This window comes from Antechinus flavipes, chromosome 1 (genome assembly GCF_016432865.1).
Source record: "Antechinus flavipes isolate AdamAnt ecotype Samford, QLD, Australia chromosome 1, AdamAnt_v2, whole genome shotgun sequence".
Classification (NCBI taxonomy): Eukaryota; Metazoa; Chordata; class Mammalia; order Dasyuromorphia; family Dasyuridae; genus Antechinus; species Antechinus flavipes.
This window is the reverse complement of record NC_067398.1, coordinates 721,058,336-721,084,113: the sequence shown is the minus strand read 5'-3', so window position 1 is coordinate 721,084,113 and position 25,778 is coordinate 721,058,336. Positions and strand designations below refer to the sequence as shown.

General features: G+C 44.6%; 1 long non-coding RNA gene across 1 annotated transcript; it reads right to left on the bottom strand.

The window, feature by feature from the left end:
- Positions 1-23,740: 23,740 nt before the first annotated feature.
- LOC127543836 (uncharacterized) lies at positions 23,741-24,771 on the bottom strand. Its single transcript, XR_007949318.1, has 2 exons — positions 24,060-24,771; positions 23,741-23,974 (listed from the first exon to the last, which is right to left on the bottom strand). It is a non-coding gene; the product is annotated as an uncharacterized LOC127543836 (long non-coding RNA).
- Positions 24,772-25,778: the final 1,007 nt, after the last annotated feature.

The following is a 25,778-nucleotide window of genomic DNA, read 5'->3' as shown; positions in this document are numbered from 1 at the left end:
CCCCTCTATCACCTTTGACTTAATTTCAACAGCTCCATCTCTACTGGGGTTCCTTCCTAGCTGCCTATAAACATGCCCATTTCTTTCTCATCCTCAACACTCTCACTTGATCCATTCATCTCATCATGTTGTGCTACGGTCTCCTTGAGGTGGACTTACCACAGCTGCTGTGCCCCAAAACCCCAGGCTATAATAATTCCCTCTTAATGTTTGATGAGATATAAAGGTCTTGTATCTTTACTAGATAAAGGTCTGTTAATAGAATATCAGTAACCTCTCCAGTACCTCCCTCCATTATGTTATTCTAAGCACCTCCCCAATTAGAGTATCCCCATCCAGGTACCTCCTCCCATTATGTCATTGATCTTGTGATTCTATAAAAAGTCTTCATGTATCGACACTGGGGGGGAGGTGGGAATATTTTGAGAATCCTATCCAGTTAATTGATTTACTCTCTAATAAATTAATATTTAAATTGTTCTCTAACCTCAATTCTGCCTCAGTTTCTTTGGCATTACAATTAGATATGTCTCTCCTCCCTTTTGTGGCTAATCTCCTTGAGAAAGCCATCTACTACGGAAACCTCTTCTCCTTGCTTTCTTACTTGCAATCTTCCTTCAGATCTCATTCAACCTATGCTGCCCTCTCCAAACCAATGATCTATTAGTTGTCAAACCAAATGAATGGACTTTTTCTCAATCCTCAGCCTTCTGGACTCCTATGCAGCCTTTGACATTAGCAGTCACCCTCTTCTCCCTCATACTCTCTTCTCTCTCCATTCTTGGGACATTCTGTTTACCTTCTTTATAGTCATTTTTGTTGGACCTTTATCCAAGTTGCTATTGAAGTTGAGTGTCCTTCAGAGTTTTTCCTGATCCCTCTTCTCCTCTCTCTGTCTCTATTCTTTCCCTAGGTAATTTTATCAGTTCCCCTGGATTCAATTATCACCTCCTGGATTCTGAGCCTGAGGGACTGGGAAGAGGATAGGGTTCTGACAAGAAATAGAGAAGATAGGAATGGAAAGAATCCAGGAATCAACGTGGACTCCTCACTTTCTTACTTGCCAAGCCCCTTGTATCCAATATGGTACCAAGGCCTGTCAGTTTCACCTCTGCAGCATCTCCTGTCCATTTTGTTCTTGTAACATCCCTCATTGATTTCACTTCTGTAGCATCTCTTGTCCACTTAACTATTGCAACATCCCTCGTTGATTTCACCTCTTCAGCATCTCTTGTCCATTTCACTTTTGCAGCATCCCTCATTGATTTCACCTCTGCAGCACCTCTTGTCCATTTCACTTTTGCAACATCCCTCAATGATTTCACCTCTGCAGCATCTCTTGTCCATTTCGCTCTTGTAATATCCCTAATTGATTTCACTTCTGTAGCATCTTTTATTCCATTCACTTTTGCAACATTCCTGAATGATTTCACCTCTGCAGCATCTCTCTATTATTCTGACCCAGGCCCCCTCTCTAGTGCAGACCCTCATCACCTCATATATGAACTATCGCTATAGCTGCTAGGGGCTCTGCCTGCCTCAAGCTCTCTGACACTCCAATTCACTCCACTTAGGAGTAACAGCCTGACCATGTTACCAGTCCCACACTCCAGTCAAAAAATTCCAGTGGCTCTCCAGGATCAAATACAAAATCCTTGGTTTGGCATTCAAAATCCTTTATAACCTGCCCTCCACCATCCCAGTCTTCTTAAATTTTGTACTGTTCTAACCGACACACACACACAGGCACGTGCACATACACATACACACCATTGTATAATTCAGAGTCGTGGGCCTTCTTGTTGTTCCTAAAACAAGACTCTCTCTATCTCTTGGCTCCAGGCATTCTCTCCAGCAGTCTCCCATAACTAGAATTTTCTACCTCTTGATCTCTGCCTCCTGGGTTCCTTTACTCCCTTCAAGCTCCAGATAAAATCCTAAATGGACCTTTCCTCAATCCCTTTTAATGTTACTGTCTCCCCCATAAGTTATTAAAATTTTCCCATTTATAGCTTGTTATATCCCAGTTATAGTTGTTATAAACTCTCAAGGAGTTTAGCCACAAAAGGGAGGAGAGATAAGGGCTAATATCTAATTAGATGAATGGATCAAGTGAGAGTTTTGAGGATGAGGAAGAAATGGCTATGTTTATAGGCAGCTAGGAAGGAACCCCAGTAGAGATGGAGCTTGCCCTCCCCACCCTATTTGACTGTGAGTTTCTTGGGGGCTTTTGCCTTTCTTTGTCTCCCCAGTGCCTAGTGCATAGAAGGTGTTTAAGAAAGACTGATTGAGGGGCAGCTGGGTGGCACAATGGATAGCACACCAGCCCCGAAGTCAGGAGGACCTGAGTTCTAATTTGACCTCAGACAGTTAACACTTCCTAGCTGTGTGACCCTGGGCAAGTCACTTAATCCCAATTGCCTCAGCAAAAAAAGAAAGAAAGAAAGAAAGAAAGAAAGAAAGAAAGAAAGAAAGAAAGAAAGAAAGAAAGAAAGAAAGAAAGAAAGAAAGAAAGAAAGAAGAAAAAGAAAGAAAGAAAGAAAGAAAGAAAGAAAAAGAAAGAAAGAAAGAAAGAAAGAAAGAAAGAAAAAGAAAGAAAGAAAGAAAGAAAGAAAGAAAGAAAGAAAGAAAGAAAGAAAGAAAGGAAGGCTGATTGACTGACTGGCAAATGAGGAACTAAATGTAGTGACTTTTGAGCTCCCTTCCTGACCCAAGTCTCTGCTTCTAGAATCTGCACAGTCACCAAGAGCTCTGACCAGGGAAAGCAGGCCTATAGAATATCTCAGAGCCACATGCAGAGCTGAGTACTTTGGTGCAGAATGAGCCAAATCTTGAGTTATCACTGATGAAAACACTGGGATGTAAGTGAGAACAGGTGGCGCTTTAAGCAGAAAGGGTTGTCATGGAGACAGGCAACCAGGTCAGTCCCGTCACATGAGCCCCATGGCCATGCCAGAGCTGGCAGGATTGGGGACAGGTAATCCAGAATTGCTTCTCCATCCTTAGATAGGTGACAGACAGGTAGCAACGGCTGGGGGGAAGGGACTTGTGGGGGAGGCAGCATTTCAAGGGAGCTGCAGTTGCCACGTTGTTCTTTGGTTAAATGAGGCTTAGCAGAGTGTGGGGAAAACCTTAAGTTTGGACTCAGGAGATCTCGGGTTGAATCCTGGACCCAAAACTTGCTAGCTTGGTGTCCCTGGACTGAGGTCCCTTAGCTTTCTCAGGCTCAGTTTAATTCTTTCCCAGTAAATGACAGCAACAGAACAGTAATAATACTGTTCTTTTATAACCAGGGTTATCAGGGATCTTCCCCTCCTCCCAGTTCCAAGAGTGGCCCAGTTCAGCAGACTTCCAGACTAGGGCAGCTTCCATGGAACTGGATATTCATGCTTTGGTTAGAACGAGGGGGTCAGGCAAGAGATCAGTTCTTAGACCTTTTTACCTACTTTATAAGGATGTTATTCCCCAAAGGCATTTTCTAAGTTTTTAAGACTCCAAAATGTGAGGTCATTGATTTTTTAATTATTTTCTATTTATTTATTATCCTGGATCATTTCAGGAGGCTGGCCAGCTTTTTGCCAAAGGGTAGAACCCACAGTCAGTGGCCTTGATCCAGCACAAGTTGTATCTCCCGGGGGGGGAAAATCCTCAGTGATGGCTTGAAATCTGTATCTGAAGGGAAAGCTACATCCCGGAGCACATTAGGAGGTTTCTGTCTTCTCAAAGTTGGACCCTAGAAGAGGAGAGCCATCCTGGTCTTTCTTAAGGGATTCCTCCCCTCCCCATTTAGTATCAGCTAAATCATCCTCATCTATCCACTCACCTGGGGGACCAACCTGCACAGTGAAAAGCATGCTCAATTTGGAGTCAAAGGACCCCGATCTCAATCTGGCTCCGTGATATAATAATAATAATAATAATAGTTGTTACACTTGTGATGATTATTATTTTAGTAGCTAATGTTTCCATAACTCTTACTATGTACCAGGCACTGGGCTAAGTGATTTACAATTATTACCTCATCTGATCCTCACAATGATCCTGGGGGTAGGTACTACTATCGCTAATTCACAGATGAGGAAACTGAGGCAATCAGAAGCCAAGTTTTTTGCCCAGGCTTACGAGGCTGAGGCTGAATCTCAATTCAGGTTTTCAACACTCTAAGCAATATGGTGCCATTTAGTCTTCTACTTCCTGAGTGAACCTGGTAACCTTCCCTTCTCTGAGCCTCAGTTTCTCCATCTGTGAGATGATAATGTCAGATTAGAGGAGCTGGAGGTTTCCTTTGTAGATCTAACTCTAGGATGCTATAAAGATTTAGCTTTAAGAGGGATTGTTAAGGTTGCCTGGTCTCAGCCCCTCAGAGTCCAGAGCAAGAAGCTGGTGGGGGGAGCGGTTGGAGCGATCCTAACAAGGGAAGAGTGGGGGCTGGGTGACTGAATACTGTTGCTCAGCCAGCTACAAGCCCAGAGCGTTTACTAAAGAACTCCTGGCAGCTCAGAGGAGCAACTCCAGCAGAATCCCCCAGAGTTCTGTCGTCAGCTTTGCTGCTCACACTTCAACCAATGATTGGAAGTCAAAGTAGCCCCAGCTCACAAAGGACACCAAACTGGGCCCAGTCAAAGATTCACAGCATCAAAATTCAAAGAGATCTCAGCTGCCTGCAGAGATTCCAAATTGGGCCGGTTCCAAGAGGGGGAACTACGACCAGTCCATCAACTAAGAAGCATTAATTAAGGGACTGCCACCTGCCAGCCCCCGTGCAAAGTCAAAAATCAACACCCGGGCTGCCCTCAAGAAGCTTGCCTTTTAAGGGGGAGCTGCACAGACAGAAAGAGAGCGAGGGGAACGGAGATGGTGGCTTAGTGAGGAATGATGAACATAACCCCAAAGCATCCATTCTTAAATGTAGAGGAGGCACAAAGTGTACAGTTTTGTTACGTCATTACATTTTGTTGTTCAGTCATTTCTCAGTCATGTCCAACTCTCTGGGACTCTCCTTGGAGTGTTCTCGGCAAAGACATTGGAATGGTTTACTATTTCCTGCTTTTAGAGATGACAAAACTGAAGCAAACAGGGTTAAGTGACTTGTCCAGAGTCACACAGCTAGTGAGTGTTGAGGCCAGATTTGGACTCAGGAAGGTGAGTTCAGTGCTCTCCCCACCTAGATGCTCTTTATTTAATTAGATCTCTCTCTGTATACATGTTTCTTTTTAAATTTTAATTTTTAAACTAATCTTTTTGTTGCCCAGAGCCCAGAGTTAGTGAAGATCTAGGTCAACTTTTTTTTTTAATAATAACTTTTTTATTGACAGAACCCATACCAGGGTAATTTTTTACAACATTATCCCTTGCACTCACTTCTGTTCTGACTTTTCCCCTCCCTTCCTCCACCCCCTCCCCCAGATGGCAAGCAGTCCTATATATGTTCAATATGTTGCAGTATATCCTAAATACAATATATGTGTGCAGAACCAAACAGTTCTCTTGTTGCACAGGGAGAATTGGATTCAGAAGGTAGAAATAACCCGGAAAGAAAAACAAAAATGAAAATAGTTTACATTCGTTTCCCAGTGTTGTTTCTTTGGGTGTAGCTGCTTCTGTCCATCATTGATCAATTGAAACTGAGTTAGGTTTCTTTGTCAAAGAAATCCACTTCCATCAGAATATATCCTCATATAGTATTGTTGTTGAAATACATAATGATCTCCTGGTTCTGCTCATTTCACTTAGCATCAGTTCATGTAAGTCTCTCCAGTCCTCTCTGTATTCATCCTGCTGGTCATTTCTTACAGAACAATAATATTCCATAACGTTCATATACCACAATTTACCCAGCCATTCTCCAATTGATGGGCATCCATTCAATTTCCAGTTTCTGATCTAGGTAAACTTTGAATGGGTTTTTCCACTGCATCTGTCTCCTTGCCCCTTCCCAGAGAGTCTATTCTTGTTATTTAAAAAATAAAAAAGTTCAAAATGAATCAACATATTAAAAATAAGATGATACTTATATACTATTCACCCTATGGATGCCCACATGGTATAGAAGCTAGGAATGGGTTTTTCAGATTTTCTTTTGGGCCAAATTTGGTCATTAGAATCCTACAGCATCCGGGTTTCATGAGCTTGCATTGGCTGTTCTTTCCACTGACACGATTCGAGACTGTTCTAGATATTGCTTTCCTGATTGCTCATGTTCCGTCTTCCCATAATTCTCTATTATTTGTGGATAACCTTTCTATGCATGTAACCCAACTTGTTTAGCCATTCCCCAGCTGATGAGCATCTACTTGGTTTCCAGTTCTTTCCTATTAAAAAAGGGGCTTCTCTAAATGCTTCGGATGGTACGGGGCTTTCTTTTCGTCATGGACCTCTTTGGGGTTTGGATACTTCTGTCTCTTTCTTTACGTACTTCCAATTGCTCTTTAGAATGAGGGGCCTTAAGCCTAGTGGTGAGTTAGGGGGTCTCTATTGCAAGCAACTTAAGACTTCCCCCCGGCAGGATGGCTGGATGCGGCAACTTGCTCCATCGGCATGAGGACGGTGGGAGCCGGCTGTAGCGGGCTTAGAGCTTGTTGGGACATCAGAGCCGCGAAGTCAGCTCCCGGCTCCCGGACAGCCCCAGTAATCTCGACTTTTGTCCTCTGGTCGTGGAAGAGAGAGAGGCCGACAAGTTGGAGCAATTCTGTCTCACCTGAATCCGATCCGCCCGTAGTCCAGACCGCCCTCTCATGGGCCCTCTTCAGAAAGGAGACTGGATATCAGCAATAGGAATACGTCCTCCTTCATTCAAAGATTCCCACACTCTGTGGGGTGGCAACATAGGAGAGAAAGCTGTTTGGCCCAAAATTCCGCCAGGTCATCCCTGCTCAGCCACGAAGCAAATCACCCAAGTCCAACAACATGAGTGGGAACCGTACAACAGAACCAAACTCACACCATCAACTCCTCCCCCTTTGCTCTTCCCTGGGTACGGGGAGTCCCCATGTGAATGGCCAAGTTGGTGAGGGTTGGATTGTGGAGGCTTAAAAAGCCATAAGGACCATTTTTGGTGACACACAAGGGAGCCCCGGAAAATTTCTGAGGACGAAAGCTCCATGCTCATGGTGCCTTAGGATGGCTTTAACAGCCATGGAGTGGACGGATTGGCCGGGGGCCAGAGCAGAAGCAGGGAAGTCAATGAGGAGATTGTTCCAGGAGAGGGGAGAGGTGTGAATAGACCCACCCTGGAAGTGCTGCTGGGTTTGGTAATTGGTGGGATTTGGGAACCAAGGAGAGGAAGGATTCAAGAACCTTGGGCTCACCATGGCCAGAGAATTCCTCACCTAACAACCGACCTGCTGATGGTCTCCCCCTTGGCTGGGTGGTGTTCACGGATACCAGACTCAAAGTAGAACCCTTCACTCTATGTGCTGAGCTAACGAGAGCTTCCAGGAATTAAGGATCACCTCAACACCCTGATCGGGACTCAGAGGGGAGACCCTATCACCTTAGGATCCTTAGGATCATATCTGAACTCCTCTGGCATTTGAAGCCCTTTCAGTCTGGCTTTATCCTCCATTTTCTTCCTTCTTCCAGCCCAGGCCACACACTCCCTGGTCCAGCCAAACTAGACTTCTTAAAGTTCTTCCCGCTCAACACACCACTTCCCATCTCTACGCCTTTGTATTGGCTGTACCCCATGTCTCGGATACTAATGGAGGCAGGCCAGGGCCCAGAACCCGAGGTCTTGTGAATAGCCGTGCTTCTGGCCCAGCGTCCGTGGGAAGCCGCCAGGGGAGGAGCCCCAGTTACACATACACACAGAAATTCTTGTCTCCAAATTTCTTGGAATTGTCCAAAGGTTCAACACCAGAAACTGGATTTGATTAAGTGCAATAATATTAAAGAAGGATTATCACCCGCTGTGCTGCTGTCGCCTAAGGATCAAAGGACCTTTCCATCTGGCCACCCTTCCAAACGGGTGAGCACAGATTGTCGCTCATGTGTTTCCAGCACTTAATACAGTGCTTTGGACACAGTAAGCACCCGATAAACGCTTGGTTCATTTGTTCATTCGTTAGTTCAAGAAGGATACACTAAAGCATTGTTGGTGGAACTACAACTGGCTTGACCATTCACCACTAGGCTCAGCTCCCCTCAGCTGGGGTCGGCCCATCTCCCCAGACGGTCTTGCTGGGATATGGCCGCTGCACATGCTACGGTGTCTTGGAGCCACTGTTCTTTTTCTTCTTTAAAATATATAATAAGATAGATGGTTCTCTCTGGGAGAAAGCAGGTTTCTCGGGGGAGGCTTTCTGGGGGCAGCCTTAGTATCAGTTCAGATCAATAATTACCCCAAGTGCAGCCAGCTGCAAGTAAAAATACAAATGTTTATTTCTCCTTCCAAGTCTTGTCTCTTTCCTTGGGCCTGGATAGCTACATTCTTAGTGGCCTATCTCTCTGCTTGGTTCCAAGAGCTCCCTCCGAATGTCTCCAAATCCAAAGGTTTGTCCTTCAGTCCTCCAGCCAGCCAAGTGGAAAATGGAATGGATCTCTCTTGCCTCGGAGAGAGGGCTTCTGTCGTAATTCAGCTGAAATCTGACCGAGAGCCTTTGTCTGTCTCTTATATATGAGAGAGAGGAATTGTGGGATACGAGAGAGAGGGATTATGGGTTTCTTCCCAGAGTGGTCTCTGGCCCTAAGAGCTTCAAGGGAGGTGTGAATTCACAAAGTTACACAGTTAACTTTGTGAATCTCCCATACTTGTGAACTCCAATGAGTAAAGGTGTAAACACAAGCATTGTATCAATTAGTTCTACTCAGTCCCTTGTTTCAGGTTCTGGCCCAAAATATCTTCTTGTAAGATCAGATCAATAATCTATCACCTCTAATGAGTTAGCAGTTTGTAAAGATTCCAACAGGCCACGGCTGAGAGCTGGCTGGGAGGAGGGTGAGCAGCCCTCCTCCCAGAGGTGCTGGTCCTCCCGAGGACCTTCCTCTGCCCCGCAGTGAGTCCCTTGAAGGCAAGGACCACATTGTCCCCTTTCTTGCAGCCCCGAGTTTAGCATAGAGTCAGTACTTCATAAAGGCTTGTCGACTGGCTGAGTGACTGATTGATTGAAGGGTACCCTTGAAGCAAATATAAGAGGGCCTTCCCAAAGGATTTGTGAGAGCAGACCATATGTTTACAGAGACACGATGGATTTAGAGAGAGAGAAAATATGAGCTCTAGTGTACCTTGATGTCAGCCTTATCGATTAAAAAATATCATCCTAATTGCCTGCTGGAGGAAAGCCAAGTATAAAAGCTTTCTTCCCATATGCATGAATCATGCAAGAGTCCAGCCACAGAAATGATATTATTCAACAGCCACCTGATTACCGACATCAGCTAAGGCATCGACCCGACTGGGAGCCGTGGCTTTCAGTCCTCAGGGAGGGCGCTCCGAGCAATGTCCAAATGGAAGAGGGATTCTTAATAATAATAATAATAGCCTTTTATTTTCAAAACACAAGCAAAGATAATTCTCAACATTCACCCTTGCCAGACCTTGTGTTCCCAATTTTTTCCTCCCTTCCCCTCACCACCTCCCCTAGACATCAAGTAATCTAATCTATGTTAATCATGTACAATTCTTCTATCCATATTTCCACATTTATCATGCTGCATAAGAAAAATCAGATCATAAGGGGAAAAAATGAGAAAGAAAAAAAAGAAAGTAAACGAACAATAAAATGTTCTGTTGTGATCCACACTCAGTTCCCACAGTCTCTCTGGGTGCGGACGGCTCTCTCCATCACAAGATCATCGGAACTGGCCTGAGTCATCTCCCTGTTGAGAAGAACCACGTCCATCACAATTGATCAGCACATACTCTTGCTGTTGTCGTCTACTGGTTCTGCTCATTTCACTTAACATTAGTTCATCAGCCTCTCCAGGCCTTTCTGAAATCATCCTGCTGGTCATTTCTTACAGAATAATAATATTCCATAACAGTCATATACCACAATTTATTCAGCCATTCTCCAGCTGATGAGCAGCCACTCAGTTTCCAGTTTCTGGCCACTACAAACAGGGCTGCCACAAACAATTTTGCACACGTGGGTCCCATTCCATTTTATGATCGGAAGAGGGGTTTTTAAGAGATGGTCAAGGCCAGAGGCTTCTGGTTGGGAGAATATTGCCGAGACTATTTCGAGAGACCCCTGATCAGCCCCACAACCTCAATCCAGGAAGGGCTGTTGTCTGATGTTGGATGGTCAGTCTACTGAGCCACTATGTCCCTATATAGGGGGATGTGCTGTAAATATTTAACAACTGGCTCTCAAAAACACCTCCAAACCCCTATCTGCCTGCGACACACTTTTAAGTTTGTTTGCCGTCATTAACGTTTCCTCCATCACTTTCTTAAATCCAGACATCAACAACACAATAAATCGAGCTCAGATCTGTAGCATTTGTGATTTCCAGGGTGTGAATTCTCACACTGAAAAATTTAACTATCAGCTCCTGAGAGCCATTTGAACCCTATCCTGTCACATTGTCTCTATCTTAAGTGCAGGTCCTTTAAATGGACAGTGAAGAGGAAGCAGGAAACCTTTAGGAAACTGCCCATTTCTCAGACTGATCCCTTGCATGAAAGGCCAAATGTCCTCCGGGTGATAGCCCATGTTTGTGAATCCTGGAATGACATAACCTTCAAAGAATCAGCGTTATTGAGCCAAAGGTTAAATAACAATAATAATCATAACAATGGCTAGTGTTTATAGAGGGCTTTAAAGCTGGCAAACTTTCCAAATATCTCGCCATTTGAGCCTCATAATAACTTTAGGAGGCAGGTGCTGTTATTAGCCTCCATTTGCAGAGAAGGAAACTGAAGGGGAGATGAAGTGACTAGGGAGTGTCTGAGGCTGGATTTAAACTCAGGTACTGCCTCACCTTATACACTGGTCCACGTAAAGTCAGGTCATTTCTTAAGATGTCTGTGGTCCCAGGAACCCACCTTCCTTGTATAGATAGAAGAAGCCAAGCTAGTGATCTCCAGGCTGGAGGTTTTTCTGAAAGGTCCATGAGTCCGTAAGCTGCTCCAAACGTCTGCTTTAGGACCCTCGGGTACGGGGACCAAAGGTTGGCTGAAGGCCCCCCAGAGCAGTGCCAAGAAGTTGTTCCAGGAATAAAAAGCGGGGCACAAAATGACTGGCCAAGCCCTCTCCTCATCCCCAAGCATTCTCTCCCTTCCTGCCGTCTAAAATTTTGTAATCCCATAATCCTCGAGCTGGAAGGGCCAAAAGTGAGAATTTAGTGAGGGATAAAGACAAGGAACTCAATTCAAACATTAATCCGTCAGTAAATGTCTATTAAGTGCCTACTATGTGCCAGGTACTGGGATGCACAGAGAGGTAAACACTGTCCCTTCCCTTGAAGAACTTATTATCCATTTCATCTCTACAGTGTTCAAGGCCTTGTGCCAGATGTCGGGTAGAGAAAGCGGCCTGGATCTGGACTTAAACTGGGAGTGCACTTAGCACAGTGCCTGGAACGCAGTAGATATTTAACAAATGTTTATTGATTGATTTTTTTGGTCAATCCATTAGATAGATACTGGGCTGCAAAAACAAAAACGAATCAGTCCTTCCCCTCAAGGAGCTTCCGTTTATTAGAAACAAAGGCACGGATAAGCAGATACCAAATAAATCGAAAATAATTCTTGTTTGGGGCATGGGGAGAGATAGAAGCAGTGACTGATTTTTTTTTATATAAATGATAGTAAAAATAATTTTTATTGTTTAATTCTTTCAACTATTCTATGAGCATTCTTTTTTTAAATTTTATTTTATAATAACTTTTTATTGACAGAACCCATGCCAGAGTAAATTTTTTTACAGCATTATCCCTTGCACTCACTTCTGTTCCGATTTTTCCCTTCCCTCCCTCCACCCCCTCCCCCAGATGGCAAGCAGTCCTATATATGTTAAATAGGTTACAGGATATCCTAGATACAATATACGTGTGCAGAACCGAACAGTTCTCTTGTTGCACTGGGAGAATTGGATTCAGAAGGTAGAAATAACCCGGGAAGAAAAACAAAAATGCAGATAGTTCACATTCGTTTCCCAGTGTTCTTTCTTTGGGTGTAGCTGCTTCTGTTCATCTTTGATCAATTAAAGCTCTCTTTATCGAAGAGATCCACTTCTGTCAGAATACATCCTCAAACAGTATCGTTGTTGAGCTATATAATGATCTCCTGGTTCTGCTCATTTCACTCAGCATCAGTTCATGTAAGTCTCTCCAAGCCTCTCTGTATTCATCCGAAGCAGTGACTGATTCAGATCAGTTCCAATGATCTTGTGATGGAGAGAGCCGTCTGTACCAGGGAGAGGCCTGTGGGAACTGGGGCCCACAATGTAGCATTTTTCTGTTTTCTGCTGTTTTCTGCTGTTATTTGCTTGCATTGGTTTTCTTTCTCAGTTTTTTCTTCTTGATCCGATTTTTCTTGTGCAACAAGATAACTATCTCTATGTATACATAATTGGGTTTAACATATATTGTAACATATTTAACATATATTGGATCACTTGGGGAGGGGGTGGGGGGATGGAGGGGAAAATTTGGAACATGAGGTTTTGCAAGGGACAATGTTGAAAAATTACCCATGTATATGCTTTCTAAATAAAAAGCTTTAATAAAAAACCAAAACGAAACAAAAGAAGTAGTGACGCAATCAGGGAACGCTCCTTGGAGGAGGAGCCACATAAGCTGAGCCTGTAATGATGCTCAGGCTTCCAAGAAATGGACGTGAGGAGGGAGAGCATTTCCAGCATGGCAGGTACTACATACAAAGGCGTGGAGGTGAGGAATGGAAGGGATGAAATGTGAGTCAGCCACCTCAGACCTCGATCCACAGGGCAATTCTCAGGCTGACCCCAGTGGCCACTGGGAAGATCACTGTTTTCCCTCTTTCCCTCCCCAACTCCTACCTGCCAAAGAGGCTTTTTTTCTCCCTTTGTTTTGTCTCCCCTCCCACCACCTGCCCGTTTGCCCCTCATCCATCTTCCCCACTGTTCCTTTTTCTTCATCTGCCCCACCTTCTTATCCCTCATCGGCTCCTCGCATCTATTCCATTTATGTCTATACTTGCCTCCATCTATACCTTTTGCTTGAGCACAGTAGTACCTGATAGGATCAGAATCCTTTCAGATGGTGCAGCATGTGGTCCCCGCACTCTCCCTGCCACGGGGACCTTGGTGACTCAATCACAGGAGATGTTCCCACCTGTTCAATGGCCAGCGGCCTGTGTATGGTTTGTGCAGTGTCTGTTGAGCAACTTTCTCTTGCCGTAACCACACGCCTTCCCCCAGGGGGTTTCTCAGTTTCTGAATTCTTATTGAAGTTGGGGCGACTGGAGAAGGGGATGTTTGGAATCAGAAGGCCAGGGTGGAGAACCGTGGCTCGAGAACCCGGAGATCAATGTCCGCGGCAACAACAAGATCATACGAAGATCAGTTCTGACGGACGGGCTCTCTTCAACAATGAGATGATTTAGGCGAGTTCCAATGACCTTGTGATGGAGAGAGCCATCTACACCCAGAGAGGACTGTGGGAACTGAGGGTGGAGCACAACATAGTGTTCTCATTCTTTTCCTCGTTGTTTGCTTGCATTTTGTTTTCTTTCTCATTTTTTCCTTTTGGATTTGATTTTTTTGGTGCAGCAAGATAATTGTGGAAATCCGCATGCTTTTATTGGATTTGACATATATTTTTAACATGTTTAACATATATTGGATTCCCTGCGGTCTAGAGGAGGGTATGGGGAGAAGGAGGGGAAAATTTGGAACAAAAGGTTTCGCAATTGTCAACGTTGAGAAATTATCCATGCATATGTTTTGAAAATAAAAAGCTTTAATAAAAAAAAAAAAAGAATTGTGGCTCAGTCCTCTTCTACAGTGTGATCTGGAGCCTTCACAGGCTGGTGTTCTCCTTCTTTATCTGAAAAGGGGTTGGACCCATCTCCAAATCCCTCCTAGCTCTAAATCCAGGTCCTGGGTATGTCCATAGAGGCTCTTTTCTCTCCCAAAGCCCCGCTCTTGTCAAAGCTCCAATCAGGCACATTCTGGCTCATCTTGGGATATTGTTCCATCTGGCATCCTGGGCTCTTCTTAAAAAACAACAGAACTTTCTCCAGGCTCTCCCAGTTTTAAGTTACACAAACACACAGCAAAGCCCGGGCTCACTTTTGTCCCACGTCCTGGGATTTGACATGTTTTCCTGTTTTGTGCTGATGGTGATTTTTAATGATTTTTTTTACCCTCTCTAACAGTCACGTTCCTAAAACACATACAAATGCCTGTCCAGGCTGGCGTGTTGCGATGTCATATTCCCACCGAGGAAAGAAAAGGTCGCTGGAGAAAGGCCATTTAACAGGGTCCCTCGGCCTCATGTAAAGTGGCTTCCTGTTGAGGATAGTACTTATTCTACTCGGGGTTCTGCGGTTTCCATCGCACCGTGAGTCACTTTGGGCAAGTCTTCCCAGGTTTTTGGGAACTCTTCGGACTCAGCGCTGCTGTTTTAGGACTTGGCCTTGGGGGTGGCTGGCCTGCAGCCTCAATGGCTACATTTCTCCCTCATCCATGGACAGGATGATCCCCCGCGGCTCCCACCCATTTAGCTCCCATCCCATCGGATCCCTTTCTGTTTTTTGTTTCAAAATACATAGCAACAAATGACCAAGTTCAAGAAAGGACATCGATAAGTAGAAGAAATTATTTTCCGGAGTGGCCATCTTTTACTTCCTCGTAAATTGCTCTCTGTTGCTCACTTTTTCCCCCTTTCATCCTCCCCCCTCCCTCACCCCCCACCCCCAAGAGGGCTATGTCAAGAAAGGATATATTTGTGTATACATAGGCAGAGATATATGTGCGCACACACACACCTTTTCTAGCCCCACTGACCCTTTGCTTTAATTCTGCTCCCAATTTGTCTCGCAATAACTTAACCTCCTCCCACCCAGGGACCCCTCTCTTGGCTTCTTCCCCAAGCTTGGCTTCCCCACCTTCCCATCCCTCCCCTTTATTTCTTTACAGCTCGGAAGGCCGCTGTACCTTTCACAGTGTATCCGTAGTGTTGCCCATCTGACAGTTCCTACCGTGAGCAGGGTCAGGTTTTATTTGTTTTGCTTTTCAATTATGAACTTAAACCAATTCCCAACAGACCCGAACATTTCAGTGTATGAAGATTCCGTAAGAAATAGGAAACGGCTTAGGACACGTGCAGTTGTTTCTCTGGTTTCAGAAGCAGAGAGTGGTAAGGACGCTGCCCTGTTCGGGCGCCACTGGGTGCGGGGGCCTTCTCAGGAATTACCTTTTCTGGGCTCCTCAGAGAATTACCCCCGATTCTACTTAAAACGGAAAAGCTCACGGTCCCCACCGGGGGCTCGCCTTATCGGGGCAGCGAACGGCACAATTAGATCGAAGCACAGGTACTGAGGAAGCCGCGCGGGAGCTCCAAGATCCCCCCAAACCTGGGGCAGCTGCCGGCCTCAGTAGGAGCAGTGAGACCCATAGCTGGGGGCACGCGGGCCACTGAAGTCTCCTCTGGAAGCTCAGCGCCCGCTTCTAATGGGGCCGCATAAAACTCCCCAAGGGCAGCATCTCTGCTAGGAAACCTGGGCCTTGGAGGCTGGACGCCCCCTGCCAGGCTCACTCTTGAATCTGTACTTAGCTCTTTTCTCTTCTACCAGGATTCACTCTCCATGGAACGTCATCGCTTCTGTGTCTCTCTCTGTCTCTCTTCTCCCCTTTCTCTGTCTTTTCTCTCTGTCTCTGTGCGTCTCTGTCCCTTTTTCTTTCTCTCTGTCTCTGTCTCTCTTCTCCCCTTTCTCTGTCTTTTCTCTCTGTCTCTGTGCGTCTCTGTCCCTTTTTCTTTCTCTCTGTCTCTGTCTCTCTTCTCCCCTTTCTCTGTCTTTTCTCTCTGTCTCTGTGTGTCTCTGTCTCCTTTTCTTTCTCTCTGTCTCTCTCTGTCTCTTTTTCTTCTCTCTCTCTCTCTCTGACCTATGTGTATGTGTCTGTCTCTTTTTCTGTCTCTGTCTGTCATCTCTTTGCTGTCTGTCCCTCTCTTGTCTGCCCCCCATCTTTCTCTCCCTGCGTTCCCAGTATTAGGGTGATCGTGATGCAATAACACGGGCCCGTGAGGAAGCTTCTTCCTCTCTCTTCTCTCCGCCCCCCCTCTCCCCCGCTCCCACCCGGGAGCCCCTCGTACCCCCCAGGCCGTTTCCTGCCTCTCTGGGTCTCCAGGGACCGCAGCTTCCCGGTCCAAAAGCCAGCGGGGGCGTGGCCTCTGCTCGCCCAGCCAATGGCCGGCCGCGCTTCCAAATCTCCGGGAGGAAGCCTCCTCCCACTTCGCCCAGGGCCCCCTGGACGGCCTCCCCTCCCCTGGCCCTTCCCCCGGCACGTCCGCGCCTCTTTCGCCCTCATTGGCCCCGGCCTTTCGGGCATTACATCAGCGGGGTGGGGGCGGGAAGTGCTGCAAACACCCCGGGAACTTCTTGTTTTCGAAGCCTGACTCAGTGCTCTTTTCTTTGTTTTTTGCACGAAAAAGAAGCCCTGGGGCCTCCGGCCGGGCAACTCGAGGCTTTCTCGGGTCTGGGAGCGGCTGCTCCCCCGTCCCCAGCTCCCCCTCCCGTCTCTCTCCTCCCCTCCGTCCCCTCCCGTCCCCCGTCCCCCCAACTCGTCCCCTCTCCCCCCTGCCGTCCCCGCCCCACCCCTGCCAAGGCCCGGCGGCAGATTCCAGCCTCCACCCCCTCCCGGCACTATTTCTTCCTGCCTCGGTCTGACTCCGGGCCCTAATGGCCCTGAGATTTCCCCAATTTCCCTCTGCAGTAATTAATAACAATCGCTCGCATTTACAATGCTTTGGAGTTTGCAAAGCCCTTTACATTTGTCATCTCGTTTGACCCTCACAACAGTCCTTGAAGATAGGTGCTATTGCCCCCCGTTCAAAGATGAGGAAAACTGAGGCAGACAGCCGCCGTGACTTGCCCAGGTCACACAGCTAGGAAGCGTTCGAGACCAACTGGGACACCGATACGTTGTTGATGGAGTTGTGGGCTGATCAGCCGCTCTGGAGAGCAGTTTGGAACTATCAGCTATCGGCCCGACCTTTTTCCCAGGATGCTACCTTGCTGTCTGGAATCCCACAAGTTTTTTCCAAATTCCCATGAATTTGTCATTTGTTATTATTAGTAATAAGAAGACTAACATTTATGTGGCACCTACACGTGCCAAACACTGGACTAAACATTTTACAACTATGATTTCATTTGAGTTTCGCAACTATCTTGGGAAATAGGTGCTATTTTCATCCCAATTTTTACAGTGGAGGAAACGGAAGGTTTTTTGTTTTTGTTTTTGCTGAGGCGATTGGGGTTAAGTGACTCGCCCAGGGCCACACAGCCAGGACTAAGTGTCTGAGGCCAAATCTGAACTCAGGACCTCTTGACTTCAGGGCTGGGGCTCTAACCTCAGGGAACGGAACTTAAGTCCCGTGCCCAGGATCATAAAGTTAGCATCTCAGGCGGGATCCGAACTCAGGTTTCCTGCCTCATCCACTCTCCTCCAACAACGTGCCTTTACAGCAGTTTGCTCGGCTGTTCCCCAAGCATGGGAACCCACTTGGGTTATAACCACTTCGTTATAACAAAAAACTGCTGCTGTCACTTCTCCCCACAAAGGGGCTCCCGCTTGACTGTTGTCTTAGGGGTTTCTGAAGCAAAGCAGATCCGCGGATCCTCGACGACTTGGGGGAACGGCGCCCAGTTCTTTTCCGGAATGATCGGCCCTCGCCCAGCTCTATCAAAAGGGGCTTCCAATAAGTCTCTTAGGTCATCTGTCATTTCTGTCCTTTGGATCGGCTTGCAGGAGGTTCCGGGGGCTTATTTAACGAGCTGAGCTTTTAATTAACGACTAGGAGTATTTTTTCTTATGATGGCTGCTGGATTTCTTCCTGTAAGAATTGTTGACCACCTAGCTGTGATCAAATGCTTTTATTTACCTAGATTGAATGGATTCCTCAAGATGTCTCTGTATCTCTGAGATGTGGATGGATCTTATACATCTCAGCCCTTTATCAGGAGAATCGGCTAGAAAGGATTTTCCCCTATCGATGGTTTTATTTCTAATTCTTTCTTATTAAAAAAAAAAGTCCACTTTATTATTATGAGTTTTACGAATATCAACAAACACATCTATGAAATCCAAGCTGGCCACTTGGTCATGGCGGAGGGTGAGGGCAGGGCTGGCCACTTGTGTCTGTGGAGGTTACAGTGGCCCGAGATCTTCACCTGATCTGGACATATTTCCTAGGTTCATTGCTCTGAGGTTACATCCTTCTCAGTGGGGAAACGAGGCTTCCCAGGGGCTTCTCGTCCACCTGGACCTCTGAGTTCCAAGGAACAATTCTATTTTCTTTCTAGTCTTAAGATTCTCCCCAACAGGGGGAGGGGGGAACACAGATTAAAAGAGATACCCAGAGTGTCAACGTGTATGAGGCAGTTTTATTCCCACACAAAAAAAGGAAATGTTGAGCAACAAAGAATCCTGAGATGAAGTCACCCCCCCCACCCCCACCTTCCAGACCTCCCTTTCATGTCCTCTCTTTTAGTATGCAAGCTCTTGATTTTTGAATTTGTATGTGCTTGGACACAGTAAGTGCATAATAAATGCTTGTTGGTGGCATGATTAAAGCCAAATCTGGTCATTTATCCCTATGAGATCAGTCCTTTGAAAGGCTGACACTTAAGCCTCTCTGAGCCATTTACAAACAGTTTCATTGCAGGGGCTGCTCAGCTTTCCACCTTTTTTTTTTTTTTATAATAACTTTTTATTGATAGAACCCATGGCAGGGTAATTTTTTCCAGCATTATCCCTTGCATTCACTTCTGTTCCGATTTTTCCCCTCCCTCCCTCCACCCCTCCCCCAGATGGCAAGCAGTCCTTTACATGTTGAATAGGTTACAGTATATCCTAGATACAATATATGTGTGCAGAACCAGTTTTCTTGTTGCACAGGGAGAATTGAATTCAGAAGGTAGAAATAATCTGGGAAGAAAAACAAAAATGCAAGCAGTTTATATTCATCTCCCAGTGTTCTTTCTCTGGGTATAGCTGCTTCTGCTCATCTTTGATCAATTGAAACTGAATTATCAGCTTTCCACCTTAAGGGGGCACAGACTGAGCAGGGGCAAAGATTGACTAGGGGCAAGGGGCTCTCTCTTCCCAGAGTATCTCTCTGAGCGTCCCTTTCCCTTCAAGCTAATCCATTATTGTCGCCAAAGCTGCCCTAGTGGCTGTTGCCCAGATACTTTGGGGTTCAGGAAGGGGAAGACTCAGAAGGCCCTGTACCCACAGACAAAGGCAGCTGCCCCCCCAAATACAGCCTTGTCTAGCGAAACATGAACAAACTACCCGAAGGGCAACTCCCCCCACCTCAAACCCTATCATCGAGAGAGCTCAGGGAGCCGTCCTTCTGCTTCAAGGCCAGTAGGATGAAGAGACTCCCCCCTCCCTTCAGAGAGATCCAGAAGTCTGGCTCAGCAGCCAGTCACAAGAGCTTCCATCCCCACACAGCCCCAACCTCTGGGTCACTATGACTGCCCAAAAGCTGTCAGTCTGCTCTGAAGTGTGTAGGGAGGGCCCCCCACCCCCCATTCCCAGAAACACTCCTTCCCATCCAGCCTCCACAGGTCTGCCAGGAATGCCCCACGCACAGGATAAATAAAACTAGATGACCGTGTGTGAAGTCATAAATCTCCAAGAAGCGCAGCTTGGGTTTTTAAAAATTATTCTTGAGGACAGTATTACTTTTATGTTTATAGTTGTTCTGATACTGAACCAGCCCTACGTTCCCGCTGTAAATCCCATCTGGTTGCACTATGATATTTGAATATTGCTGTGGTCTCCCTGCTAGTATTTTATTGAAAATTCTGTATCCGTATTAAAATACTAATAGAAAAACCATTCCTATTAAAAAATCATCCTTGCTTATTTCGTTTTTACTGTGGTAATTCTGGTCTCCTGCCAGCTGATATCCACTTCGGACCTTTCTTTGGCTCTTTTCAGCTAGGCAGTCCAGGACAGGAAGATCCGAATTCAAATGGAGCTTCAGACCTAACTGGCTGGCCAAGTCACTTAACCCCTTCCTGCCTCAATTTCCAGAATTGTAAAATGCCATCGAAATTATATTCATCTCAGCTGGGACACTGATGCATTGTTGGTGGAGTTGTGAATAAATCCAACCATTCTGGAGAGCAATCTGGAATTATGCCCCAAAAGTTATCAAACTGTGCATACCCTTTGATCCAGCAGTGCTACTTCTGGGCTTATATCGCAAAGAGTCACTAAAGGAGGGAAAGGGACCTGGATGTGCCAAAATGTTTGTGGCAGCCCTGTTTGTAGTGGCTAGAAGCTGGAAAATGAATGGATGCCCATCAATTGGAGAATGGTTGAGTAAATTGTGGTATATGAACGTTATGGAATATTATTGTTCTGTAAGAAATGACCAGCAGGATGAATACAGAGAGGCTTGGAGAGACTTAAATGAACTGATGCTAAGTGAAATGAGCAGGACCAGGAGATCATGATACACTTCGACATCGATATTGTATGAGGACATATTCTGATGGAAATGGATTTCTTCAATAAAAAGAAGATCTAACAGTTCCAATTGATCAACAAGGGACAGAAGCAGCTACTCCCAGAGAAAGAACACTGGGAAATGAATGTAAACTGTTTGTATTTTTGTTTTTCTTCCCGGATTATTTTTACCTTCTGAATCCAATTCTTCCTGTGCAACAAGAGAACTGTTCGGTTCTGCACACATATATTGTATCTAGGATATATTATAACATATTTAACATGTATAGGACTGCTTGCCATCTGGGGGAGGGGGAGAAGGGAGGGAAGGAAAAGTCGGAATAGAAGTGAGTGCAAGGGATAATGTTGTAAAAAAAAAAAAAATTACCCAGGCATGGGCTCTGTCACTAAAAAGTTACAATTAGAAAAAAAGAAATTATATTCATCTCCCAGAGTTATTGGAAGGATCAATAGGATAATGTTTGAAATGTTTAGTATAGGGTTTGACACATTGTTGATATTTAATGAATGTCTGTATCAAATAAGTATTAGCCATGCAAAATAAACCCACACGTTGACCTTGGCCGTATCTGAATTGACTGGGACAAAATTGGATACATTTTTCGACTTTTGGCCCTATCTCTCATTTCCAGGCCTTCAGAAGCAGGCCTTCTTTAGCTCTGTCCCATTCTGGAACTTCCTTTCATGTCTTGGGCCGTCCTCACTCACCCTGGACAGCAACAGCACCCTTGTGGTTCATTCACCAGGGAATATCCTTCCACAGAACCAACCTCCTACTCCATCGGGGAGTGTGAGCAACCCTTAGACTTATATTTCCACGTAGAGACAAAGGCTTAGAGAATGACCCAGTTAGCAGTAGAAAACAAGATACTGAGCCGATGAACTGAAAAACTGATAAAAAATCAGAAACAAGAAGAGGGTGAAAGGTAAGTGCAAGCAGTGAGTGCACATCCTTAATGACTTAATTAACATTAACTTTTCCTCCCAAAGGAGAAACCATTTTTGAACATGATTTAGATGATGGGAAGGGGAAACATGTCAAGGAGGAACAGGCAATGGGAGGAGCAAGAAGTCTGCTAATTTCAGCATTCCCGGTCAATTGGGGTGACAAGGGAGGGACTTGCACTTCAGGATAGGAAATAAAAGGCTCATTCCTGAGTCTCTAAGTGCAGATCTGCCCAGGGACTGTAAATAAACTAACTTACTGAAGATCATACACTCCTTACTCCCTTTTTAATCTTTGTAGCATATTTTTTCTTTTCTTTTCTTTTCTTTGGTAATAATAGCTTTTTCTTTTTCAAAATACATGCAAAGGTAGTTTTCAATATAAACCCTTGCAAAACCTTGTGTTCCGAAATTTTCTCCCTCTCTCCTCCCTCCCCTAGACAGCAAATAATCCTATATATGTTAAATGTGTATAATTCTTTTAAATATATTTCCATATTTATCACGCTGCACACACACAAAAAAATCAGATCAAAAGGAAAAAATGAGAAAGTAAAAAAAAAATAAACAAGCAAACGAAAAAGGTGAAAATACTATGTTATATGTTGGTCAACCTGCCATCTCAGGGAGGGAATGGGGGGAAGGAGGGGAAAAAAATTGATACAAAAGATTTGGCACTTGTCAATGCTGTAAAAATACCCATGCATATAACTTGTAAATAAAAAGCTATAATAAAAAAAAATACTGTTACGATCCACATTGAGTCCCCATAATCTCTTTCTGGAAGCAGATGGCTCTCTCCATCGCAAGATCATTGGAACTGGCCTGAATCACTGAATATTGAAAAGAACCTCATCTATCAGAATTGATCATCATATAGTCTTCTTGTTGCCGTGTACAATGTTCTCCTGATCTTGCTCATTTCACTCAGCATCAGTTCCTGTAAGTCTCTCCAGGCCTTTCTGAAATCACCCTGCTGGTCATTTGTTATAGAATAGTAATATTCCATAACATCCATATACCATAACTTATTCAGCCATTCCCTAATTTTGATGGGCGTCTGTTCAGTTTCCAGTTCCTTACCACCACAAAAAGGCTGCCACAAATATGTTTGCACGTGTGGGTCCTTTCCCCCTTTTTATGATATCTTTTAGGTACGGTAGGAGAGACACTGCTGGATCAAAGGGTACGTGCAGTTGGCTAGCCCTTTGGTATGGTATATTTCTAACAGCGATTTCCTCCTTGAGCCTTCATGTAGTGAAGGAGCTCAGGCTGATCTGCCTTCATCCCCGTCCCAGGCCAGTTCCCGACATTGTTGACTTTAAAATCATGCCCTGGGCACCAGGCACCTTCATCTCTTTCTTCTATCTCCAATACTTTTGCCATTAGAATAGAAGCTTCATGGGGTTAAGGGCTGTCTTTCCTTTTGGTTGCATTTAAACCCTCAATATTCAGTATAAGGCTTAGCACAGAATAGTTGTTTAATAAGGGCTTATCTCCTGCCTTCCAAAAACCTTATAACTATACATCTTCATTTATTTATTTGTTTATTTATTTATTCATTTGTTTACTTATTATAGCTTTTTATATACAAAACATATACATGGGTAATTTTTCAACATTGACCCTTGCAAAAACTTCTCTTTCAACTTTTCCCCTCCTTCCCTCTACCCTCTCCCTATATGGCAGGCAGTGTCATACATGTTAAATATGTACATCTTTTTAAAAAAATAGTTTACTATGTAAGGGGTATTGAGGGCAGTCTAACACCTCTGAGGGAAGAGCTGCCCACTCCCTTTGGGTGTCTACTTTTCACCCAAGTATCCCCTGGGATTCCAAGAAGCTACAGCATGTGCACTGGTCACAGCCCCATAAAACCATCCTGGCAGACCAGTTGTGATGGAGAGAGCCATCGACACCCAGATGTGTCACAACACAGTATTTTCACTCTTTTTGTTGTTGTTTGCTTTTTTTTCTTTCTAATTTTTTTAGTTTGATTTGACTTTTCTTGTGCAGCAAGATAACTGTATAAATCTGTATGCTAATATTGGATTTAACAGATTTCTACCATGTTTAACACATATTGGACTACTTGCTATCTAGGGTGGGGGAAATTGGAACACAAGGTTTTGCAAGGATTAATATTGAAGAATTATCCCTGGATATGTTTTGAAAAATAAAAAGCTTTAATAAAAAATAATCCTTGTAGAAAGGCTAAACCAGGTCAAGGGTAGCTAAGTCATTGGTAAGTTAGGGGAGTGTCTTCCCTTGTGGTGGAATGGGTAGATGAGAACAATTTGTTCCCACAGCGAGAGCTTGATCGGCTAGTGAAGCTGTCAAGGTCATCCAAGCATCCTGGGCCATCACTGGTCATTCTGACTTTTCTGACTCCGATAACTCTGAAAGAGAAGAATGAGACTGATGACCTTGTGCAGCTCTGCCTCAATTAAACCCAATTCAAGCACAAGTCAAGATGTTACCCACGATGTCATCGGTCCTCTTCAAAAATGAAGGCCGAAGAAACTGGAACCGGAGTAGATGCCCATCAATTGGAGAATGGCTGAATAAATTGTGGTATATGAATATTATGGAATATTATTGTTCGGTAAGAAATGACCAGCAGGAGGATTTCAGAGAGGCCTGGAGGGACTTACACGACCTGATGCTGAGTGAAACGAGCAGGGCCAGGAGATCATTATATATATTTCAACAACAATACTATATGATGATCAAGTCTGATTATCCCTTTGGGTGTCTACCTTTCACCCAAGTATCCCCTAGGATTCCAAGAAGCTACTATGTTTATTTGAATTTTTTAAAGGACACATAGAAATGGACACCAGTTGCATTCAGTTAAAGTAAGGCAAGAGACAGAGAGATGGGAGTTATAAGATTGCCAGTTCTTCCTGTTTCATCCCAGCATTCTAGCTATGGGGACTAACTGGGTAGGTAAGTGGCATGTGAATAGAACACAAAGCCTGGAGTCAGGAAGAGTGAATTCAAATCCAGCCTCAGATATTTCCTAGTTATGTGACACTGGGCAAGTCATTTAGCCCTCCTTGCCTCAGTTTACTCATCTGTAAATGAACTGAAGAAGGAAATGGCAAAAACTAAACGAATAAATGAATAAACAAACAAACAAATAAAGGAAATCCAGTATTTTTGCCAAGAAAACCCCAAATGGATTTGGACTTCACTGAACAACAACACTCATAATTAAACACACACACACACACACACACACACACACACACACACACACACGGACTTTTGATGCTGCTTTGGTTGTCTGTGGAGAGATCATCTCTCCTGGCCTTGAAGAAGGGAACCATACATGTCCCCAACATCAGCTGCTGCATTACTTCCACGGGATGACAACCACCTCCCTCCTCCTCACCTCATGTTCTCTGTGGACAATCCCTCAGAACACCCCCTGTATGCGAAAACCTTATTTCCTCCAGCCCTGATCTTATAGAAATTTCTTCTTTTCCCAAGCAGGAAAGGACTTCCAGTGCCCTATCTTTGGGGACAGCTGGAGACTTGCCAGAGGCTGTTATACCAGCTAGCTGGTGACTTCTGCCTTTAAGGGGAGGAGGATGGGGGTGGTGACTTTATTCTCTTGCCCACAGGAGAAGCTCCTAATATTATTTATTAATTCTAAGGCTTTGTTTAATTGAAATTTGTCAAATCCCTCTATTTTGGGGTATGGTTGAGGTTTTCTGATTTGTTGCTTTTTTATTTTTTAATTGCATACCCAAGTTGTTCATTGATCTCCCTTTTGTTACAGAAACTACTTAGAAACATACATTTCAGGGGCAGCTAGGTGGCGCTATAGTGGATAAAGCACCAGCCCTGAAGTCAGGAGGACCTGCGATCAAATTTGACCTCAGACACTTAACATTTCCTAGCTGTGTGACCCTGAGCAAGTCACTTAACCTAATTGCCTCAGCAAAAAAGAAAGAAACATACATTTTCCCCCTCAAAACTGTTTCGGCTAGATTTCAAAATCGGTCTCATACATTGTTATTTTCTTTGATCAAATTATCTGTTGTTTCCATAATTTGATTGTAGAACCTCATATTAATTTAAGTTTGAATCCTTTCTTCAAAGATCTTTTATTAAATATAATTTTTACTGAGTCTGTTCATTGTTTAAGTTACACATAACTGAATACATAAACAGTCTTTTTGGAGCCCAATAACT